The 9,702-nt window shown below is 38.0% G+C and overlaps 1 protein-coding gene across 2 annotated transcripts in view; it reads right to left on the bottom strand.

Moving 5' to 3' along the window:
* The window catches only part of LOC103394963 (pbx/knotted 1 homeobox 2), an 81,163-nt gene that overhangs the window by 71,221 nt on the left and 240 nt on the right, over positions 1–9,702 (bottom strand). For both annotated transcript variants that reach the window (XM_008332470.3, XM_017041829.2), the window contains exons 2-3: positions 8,260–8,345; positions 7,404–7,634 (exon numbers count right to left, since the gene is read on the bottom strand). The gene's annotated coding sequence lies outside the window, so the exon portion shown is untranslated. The remainder of the gene's footprint in view (positions 1–7,403; positions 7,635–8,259; positions 8,346–9,702) is intronic.

The following is a 9,702-nucleotide window of genomic DNA, read 5'->3' on the forward strand; positions in this document are numbered from 1 at the left end:
TATATATATATATATATATATATATAAACTTGAATAAACATTATTCAATTGCAGAAACATTTAGTATTACATTATGAAGTAGTTACATCTATAGTCTTCCAGCTACAACTGGAGGGATACCATAATGATGATGTGGCCCCTGGTGAAAATGAGTTTGACACCCCTGAGTCTAGGAGCTCATTATCTGTCCTACAAATAACTGAAGCCTGAAGAATATCATGCTGTTGCACTGGAAAAGTGTGCACTCCAGGTTTATGACATTTCTAATTAGTTCACAATCAATACATGGATTTGGTGGGAAACCGCAAGGGTGACATGGATGATGTCTACATAGATGATATCACGCTCACAGACAGGGCTATTATTAATCAATTTGTTTTACCCCTAATGGAAAGGCCAGAGCTAATAAAGAGAATAAAGGCTGTAGTTAAAGTCTCACATCGCGAAGATGGACCCAGAACAGGCTGGTGTGGTGAAAACAGCAGCATGAGTGGAAATGTAAGAATATGAAAAATCTCTGATTTAATTTACTATGGACTCTATTTATGAGTCAGGTGAAAACGAAAAGAGGCTAGAAGTAATGACATTTTTTTAGAGTCAATTTTACAGACAGATTCCTTCAAAAATATTTCTGGCAACACATCCAAAACGTTGTAACTGAGGGAAGTTTACCACGAGGCTACATGGATTTTATTAATTGGACATTTTATTTATTTGGAAACTAACTTAACTAAGTGTTGTCCTTTGTCATAACGATTTCTCTCATCATGGTACCAGGGGGTTGGTTCAAGTGTAGTGCAAAGGGCTTTAGAGGTCAAAGGTCATACACACAACAGCCATTTCTACCTGGTTTTTAGACACAGTTTTATCCAGACTTTCTAATATTGTTTTACAATAACTGTAATGCCCTCAGTCCTAAAAGTCTTGTATACTTTGGCCATAACTGATCACTGCTCTTGTCTCTTAAGGTTAAAATGCCTACACATTCTGAGGTGTGTAGCACATTTTTTTGCAATGTTACGGAATTAGGTCGCTGGATGAAAACACGTTTTCTTTCTTCTTTTGCCTTTTAAATAACGGTGAACACGAATTAATCAGCTGGCTTAAACTTTGAAATGAGAGTTGCTCTGCAGCTTCCCTGCTGTAAGAAGCAATGTGGTGTTGAAAAAACAGCTGATACTGTACCTCCAGTTCTAAGGCACTTGAAAGTTGAAGAACATACAAATAGCACCACAGCCGTTTTCCCTGCAAACGCTCATCTGTATGTGTCACCTTTAGGTTTAGCTGATGAAGCATGGTGCAATGTCAGAGCTGTTAGCCCGAAAAAGCTGCAGAGATGATGCAAGTTGTAAAGAATACACCAGTAAAAGTCAAGTTCGCTATTAATGACACCATTTTGGCTCATGCAGTGATTCCTTTTTAAAGGAAGCACAAAACATGCAGCCACACAGTGCTTGGTGGGATTTCCTCAGCTCACATATACCGCTGAATTCAAATCAAATATTTTGAACCTCGCCCAGCTCAGCTGTTACCAGGACTCTCGAATATAATAAATTCAGGATTTACTGGCAAGCTTCATATTTCTCCATGTGAAGCCGCACTCATTTATTAGGATTATCTACATTCCACCAGAGATAAGAAGAAAAGGCACAATGAGGTTCAAAGTCTTGTTAAAGGTCTCTTAATGCAGAGTGTATAATAAGCAGTTGCTAATTTGATTTGGTGCCTGATCTTTGAATAACAAGGCCTTGGGTTTAAAAATAACATGTTTTAATTGCTTTCAGTGCAAAACAAACAAACAAACAATGGAATCTAAAGCAGTTGTAAAACTCTGAAGATATGAAAAGATTGCAAACTTTTAAGAATATTTTCCTATAAAAAGAATGATTGCTATTGTTGCTAACATTAAGCCGAGAAAACACTTCAGGTGACAAATTTGTTAAAAACAAAACAAAACCCGTCCATATTGAGTTAGACTTTATACATGTCAATATAAATGTATATATATATATATACATACATATGTGTGTATTGTAAAAGCTGATTTTGTGGATGAATGTTTTTTACGCGTGTCAATTTCAAAGATTATAGTCTACAAAGAAAATTGTGATCTGTCATCGAGCGTTATCCGAGCATGTGTCTACTGAGTTCTATCCAAAGGTGAACTGCATTACCCACACCTTACTAGATTGTACGAAATGTTGCACCTCAGCAAACATTCCTAGCTGTTCTACAACTTTAGGGATGGTGCCTCGCAATAATTCACACAGCTGAACTGCAATATGAAAATATGCTTTCGAATGTGACAATAATCGCAAGTTATTCGCAGGTATTTGAGTGTCATCTCCCCCACAGCAGGAGGAGGGGCCAGGCAGTTAGCTGTGACAAATGAGGAAATGTTAAGATGTTAGTGACAGATATCTGTAAGGCAAAAAACAACGAGCCGAGTCGCTTACAAATCAATGCTTTGCGTTTTCCACTCTGTGTTTTGACACCTTTGATCGTTAACGTTACAACACAGCAGATACTCATCAACAAGTGTGTAAATTGGCAGTTATTACTTCCATAAAATGGAAATATTGTCTTCACTCATTCCTCATGTTTAATCAAACACACCGTCACTTAGAAAGACTTACATTCAAGTATATAAACAGTGTGTGCAAAAAAAAAAAGAAAATTCATGTTTCTGTGAGAACAGATTTTTGAAGACTATTTTAACCTGTTCAATGATTTTTCCAAAAATATATCACAGCAATTAAAACTGCACATGTACTGCAAATAAAATATGGTTCTAGAGCCTTAAGAATTTGGACAAATGGTAGCATCTTAGCATCCCGATGAATAAGTTGACTTTTTTTACTTTCTTACTTAACGTTGAGGTATTTTCAAGCTTCAGCGAACGCTGCATCTGCAAGTGCGTGCTGCTGCTGAAACAACAGTGCCGCATTCGACTTCGCTTTTTACGCTGCAACTTCGACTCGGTTTATGGAATGTGTTCCTGCTGGGTTTTCATTTCCTCTGGCTGAAAAAGGAAGGCAATCAGAGTACTGATGCTAAAATCATTACCTAATGGCTAAAGCCTTTGTATGACTTCCTCCATGCTGTGACATTCATTGTTCACCCGCTCATCTCGTGTAATTGTGTGAAGTGGAGCATTCGTGAAAGTTTGTTTGAGGGCCGTCTGCAACACAAGTCTGTCCAATCAATCACTCAGAACTATACGCAGGAATAATATGCACTTTTCAAACACAGGACTATTTAATGAGCAGAAACTTATTGGGAAACAAGCTGCTGTAATCACTCAGTGCACCAGCACAGAATGGGATTTGCCCTAGAGTACAAAGTTTTGAAAAATAACATGCTCATTAGGATCGATCTGACAGAACATAGATTGTTCTGCATGTTTGCATTACGTACAACTATACTTAACAATAAAATTATTGTTATTGTTATTGTATTATTATAATAAAAAAATTAAAATTATAACTTTTTTTTTCAAAGAGAAACATCAGTAAAAATAAAAAATTAAAATTATAACATTTTTTTTCAAAGAGAAACATCAGTAAACATTGGACATATATATATTAACAGGTCATTTGTTAAAGAAAGTCTCCTATAAATGTTTCAGCCCAGACACGGACTGAGTGCAAATTTCAAACTTTCTAACCACAGCGTTGCAGCTCTGTGCTGCATGCATTTTCAAGATACCGCTACGTGCTCGAGAAAACAAAGCGCCCGTGATGTTGACAGTATAGAGGATCATTAAATTTGCCTGCTGCTCCTCTCGCAGCATAAATCAAGCCAATCCATCGTTCTCACCCACCCCCTGACCCAGCTCCCTGATGGCTCACTAGAGTCATGCCAATGCAGCACTGGCTTTGAAATGAGCAAGGGTAAGCATTGAAGGGCTGTGCTTAAGCTGGGCCGTCTGACGGAATACGCAGGCCTCCACCGTGTCCCGAGAGCAGAGGGGATCAAGTGGGCTTACTGGGCACCACTTGTGGGGACCCAGACACGGACAAGGCATGCAAGTAAGAAACAAATGTCTTAGAAATTCTGTATTAGTCAAAAGGGAGAGAACTGGTCAACATAACTTTAGACATGACCTAAATCCACTCTGCTAGGGATTCTCAGTAGGCTAAATTGTTTTGAACATTGTTAAAACCCTCTGTTCCTTCTGTGTGATTTTTTTATAGAAAATATTTGTGTTATATAAAATAAAGATTTGAGCTGCACATACAAACAAATAGCCTGAATATTGTGTATTTCTCAATAGTATATTTATATTACTAGAAATCACAGAAATAAAACTGCATTTTTAAGTGAATATAATTTATGCTTCAAGATCCAACTCAAAAGCAGTGTAGGAATATCAGCTACTGTATACATCATGTGTACTGTGACTTAGGACAGACTCATCACTGTGCTAAGTTTGCTCAATGCTCTGTGGCGGTGTGCTACAACTAGCTTCAGATCAACTACTCTCATGTGCAAGCTCTCTCAATAAGAGTGCTGTCCTGAGTGCCCTCAAACATGTATCATAGCAATAAGGTGAGACCTGCCCCCACTGTGCTCACTTCCAGGTTGGACCGAGATGTTGGCCTGCCACTTGATCTGTCTAAAACAGACTAAAGAGTCTAATACAGGTGCTATCCTGGGATTGAACCGAACTAGCCACCAGATACAAGAGACGGCACACTACCACTTTATCTGTGCAATGTTAAAATACAAGCAACGCAATAGTATGTTATGCATCTGAGTTTTCCCCAGTATAATATTATGGTAAATGTAATATTAAAAGGTGTTGAATCTGATTTACATAACATACATCTGTATGTCTCTGCAATGTTTCTATGATGGCAAAATTAGTAATTAATCAACATATTATGGTGCCCTCCATGACCTTGTCCTAAAATGGCATTTAAGACGCTTTTCTTTCTCCAGCAACATTTAGAGAGGAAGTAGAGGCAAAAACAAAGGATAGCAAGACATCTGCATGTGGCTTAATTTCCTCAATTGCTTTATGGTCATACATAAATGCTTAAATTGGTTTGTAACATATGCTCTCCTCGCTCTGTTTACTTCCTTCATTTGGTGTGACTGAATCACTTTATTAGTGATTATCCCCTCAAAAGCTGCTGGAATGCACAGCATCACACCTCGTCGTGTAATTTACTTGTGCAGTAGGAATGGGAATATGCAAATAGTGTCAGAGTATTTTGCAGCACCAAATACGCCCCTAGGCTTTTTGTCCAATGAAACAAATCATCAATTAAGATCTCAGCAGGGTTTGGGGATGAGCTAAATTGGTGTTGTCCTTATCTGACAATATGTGGAGTCATGTGGGCTACATCAGAAAAAAGAACAAACACCGAGGGTGACTGGTAGCGAAGCGCTGTATCGTGCCCGCATGCGAAAATCAATTCCCAGTCAATTCATGGACCTTAAGACAAGGACAGTGGTTCACTTGAATGGTGTAAAAGGTGACAGGGCCTCCTTTGGTCTGGCTCACAAAAACAACAGTTTCTTTCAGAGCTTTTACTTTCACAGTTTGGCTCCGTGTGGGATTTCACACTCAGCATTCTGCACCTGCCGAATGGAGGGAGCTGAAGTGGTCTAAAACACCATTGTGGTTTCTCAGGGAAGCAGATGATTAGTAAACAAATGGTTCGGGCATATTTAATTGGGCTAATGTTGCCCCCTTGTTCAGACTTCCTAAATCTTTATAGTGTATCCCAGAAACATTCTAGCACAGACAGCCAGAAAGCACACTGATGGTTGGAAAATTGTAAAGTTAAATTTTTTAAACTGCCTTTGTTTTTTTACTAAAAGACAACACATTTTTGGAACTAACTTTTTTCAGAGTATTTAAATCACTGCAGATAAAACTACAGCTTACCTGTTTATTTTTGACCTGTCTAGTTCTAGTTTTGCAACATGGACAAGACATTTGCCATAAAAAAGATGAATTTCCAAACACATTTGTATTTCAAATGTACGGCATGCATTTATAAGAAATAATAGCTAACAGCATGTGACAGTGACTGACCAGATGAGTAAGTGAAGACGGCTATTTAAACAGCGGCTGTAAGTGTATGTCTTTTAAACTGCAAAATCATTAAGGTCAAATAGAACTCGGCCTTCGGGGGATTCAGAGAGAGGCCGGCTGCCTGGAATTACACTGTGTCCTTTAAGGGTAAAACAGTCATTTGAGCAATTGTGGAATAAACCGGTCAACTGAAAAAGAGAGCGGTGAGTGGGCAGCGCACAAAGGAGGCCAGTGTTCACACTGCTGGACAGCATTTGCTGGGCAGGGGAAGCTTAGAGTAAACAGTAGACCCTCACTGAGATGCTGACCGTTTTAGAAAGACGCATGCCAATTAAAGGTGAAGAGGTATTCATAGAGACACAAAGACCGTGTCTGACCTTTTTGATGACTTTAAACAAGATTTAAGTTCTGTATGTAAGACAGTTGGACTTAAAAGGGGCTGGCAGAAAAAATACTATAAAATATAAAAGTTAGATTACAAAATATGTTTAATATGAACAGACGTCAGAAATGTTTCACACAGAGACAAAACATACCTAAATATTTTTTTGGCAAAAAGCTACAAAACCTCTGTCTATCAAATAATTAATTTATTAATGGGTCTATTTATCAAACAAAAACGCACTGATTTTATCTGTCAAAATAAAAGCACAGTTCACGGCATTTAACGAAACCAAATCGCAGCAGCGCAAAACGCGGCCGACTCGCACCATTACGCGATCGTCGCGTTCATATCATAAATAACACACACGTGCGTGTGACATTGGCGACACGCTAGTGCCAAAATAAAACGCCAGAAACAGCAGCAAGGACAGCAGCAGCTTCCTGTAGCCACGCGTGCTGTCCAATCGTGCTACTTTAATGTGGTTCTCATTATTAATATTATTGCGACCAGCCTCTAAATATGACAAAGGTTTGGCACAAAAGCATCACATCCTCCACAAACGACGCGTCACAAACATCACCGACACATTTTACCCTGCAAAAATCCCAACGCTGCATCGAGCAAAAGACAAAAAGAACAACAACAAAAATCCACTGGTCTTTCAGTCCAGCAACAAAATGCATCTCGTCTGGTCTCACTCTGTCTTTTTCTCCCCCTCCTCTCCTTCCCCATCCCTCCCTCCTTGTCTCCCTCCCTCTCTCTCCCTCTCTCTCTTTCTCTCTCTGGCCCTGCTGCCTGTCTGACTGTATGAATAATGTCCTGCTTTTTGTAATGAAGTGATGGGGAGGGAGGGAGAGAGAGAGAGAGAAGGGGAGAGAAGGGAGGAGTGGGGGAGAGCGGGGTAGAGGGACGCTGAAGTGGAAAAGCCCTGCTCCCATGCACTGACATTGAAAATGAATGACAGCTTACCTGCATGCCAATCTTCATCAGACTGACACTGGGCTGACAGCACAGCCTATACTCCTCCACACAGCCGCTGACGTCAACCATGCCTGGCCCCTCCCACATCAGGCTCCATCTTCCAGCTCCCCCCGTTTTTTCCCCAGCGCTGGGCCCACTGATGCCTTCCAGTGTCCGTGGGAAATACAGCAATCACTATATAAAAGGGGGGTGGGGGGCAGACGGGGGCACCACGTCAACCTGAAAGGCAGGATGTGAATTTTGTGGGGAGCATAAATAACAGTGCATCCTTCACGTTTTTTAGATGAAACACTAAAACTTATTAGCAATCCCAATCGCGATAAAAGCTATTGTTAAATGTATTGTTTGAAACAAGCTAAAAGTAAAAACCAGCAACCTCAAAAATACGAAAAAAACAAAACAAAAACATCTCACCAAATAATTTCCTTTAAGTACACTAAAACATTTGGGTGATGGTACTTATTAAATTGACATAATTTAATATTAAATAATTGTAAATACTCAAAGTGCTTTCTAAGTATTTCAACCCCCCAATAATATATATATATATTAGATTTATAATAAATGGACTGCCATGTTGGATCACAGTGTTTTACAATAATCAAGTGAAGAATGGACAACAACAACACATTACAAATGTATTTGGTTTTATTTGGGACAATGATGATTGGTCTTTACTGTTAACATGCCATTGTTAGCTAATCCATAAACAAGATGCCACAAACAAATACAAATTTAGAAAAATAAATAAATATCAACAGGAAATGTTTAACACATTATTACAAAACATGAATTAATGATTGATAATAATTCATAATAATAATAATAATAATAATAATAGTACCTGAAGGCTAGCATATAGTCCATTAGAACATGCTTGAACAGAAGTGGTAGGACCTTCACCACTCATACTGATCATCCATAGTGATACTGTACAAAGTAAATGACAGAAAAATAATTATTACTGAATTGTGTTTAAGCAAAAGAAAACACAACCTGGAAGAAGAGAATAAATAGTGACAATAGTGAGAATGTCACATATTCATACACCATTCATCTATATGGTTTGCTTCATCTATATGATTTGCTCATATTGTTTTGGATTTTATACGGATCAGGACAAGAAACCTAATGGAGTATTACAATAATTTACATTAACTCAATTCAAAAATACGGTATATTAACAAATATAGAAAATTCCAATGAAGTTAATTTTGCTGTTTAATTTATCTTTACTTTATCACTGAACGTGTGCACCGAAAATCCTATTTTTATTCACATCTACCCTCCTGCTTTAAAGCGTTTTCTAAGCCTCCAACTCATCCATAAACGCTCGTAAATGCAAACGCCGTCTACTTAAAGTCTCTCTTCAAGTAAACGCACCACCACAAAACTACACGCACGCAGGTCTGGCCAGCCCTCTGTCGGCGCACTTTGATAACTACAAGCTATTAACAGACGAGACGGATATACGAACATTAACAGGAAAGTATAAGGTAAAGCTTAAAATAAGCCATTAAACAGAAACCGATATAAGAGAGACAACAGAGTAGGGATTGAACGCATAAATTAAGTGGTACGGTTGTTACAGTCCATAAATATGGAACAAAATAGGTTAAAAAAAGCGTTTTATCATTGTTTTAAAAAAACAACAAGTAATATGTCCTTGAACTATCTAAAAACTTAATTATGCTATTTTAATGGTAACATCCCTTGTATCCAATGTTGCATTGTTAAGTTATTGAACAGCAGTTTACAGACAAAGCGAAGATTAACCGAAACAAATATAGAATAAAATTTAAAGTATGTTATATAAATGCTGTGTTTAAATATATATATATAACAGATTTCCTTTTTTTATGGAAAGTCTTTCGTTGTGAATCAACTAAATACATTGAATAATATGATATCTAATGACTAAGTTAAGTATTACATTGGGGTACAAGGAACCAAGCAAAGAATAGTCAGTAAAACTCAACATAGAGGAACAAAAATATGTAGAAACATATTTATGATATATTTATTATATATAAGCCATGGGCTAATTGTGCGTCATTATTTGTGTTGTCAATATTTGTTTTAATTTACTGAAACGGAAAAGCAACTCCTCATTGGCTACACGTTTCATAGGTGGAGCTTTTCAGTAAGGACATCTCTAATTGGCTCATGTCGGATTTAGACCTCCCAATCACGTCACGTGTTGCTGTAACCAGGAACACAGGGCGCCTTAGAATAAAGCTTTACTAACAATTTCAGATTCTTGTTGTTTGACTTATACTTTTGTGAC

This window comes from Cynoglossus semilaevis, chromosome 19 (genome assembly GCF_000523025.1).
Source record: "Cynoglossus semilaevis isolate Cse_v1.0 chromosome 19, Cse_v1.0, whole genome shotgun sequence".
Classification (NCBI taxonomy): domain Eukaryota; kingdom Metazoa; phylum Chordata; class Actinopteri; order Pleuronectiformes; family Cynoglossidae; genus Cynoglossus; species Cynoglossus semilaevis.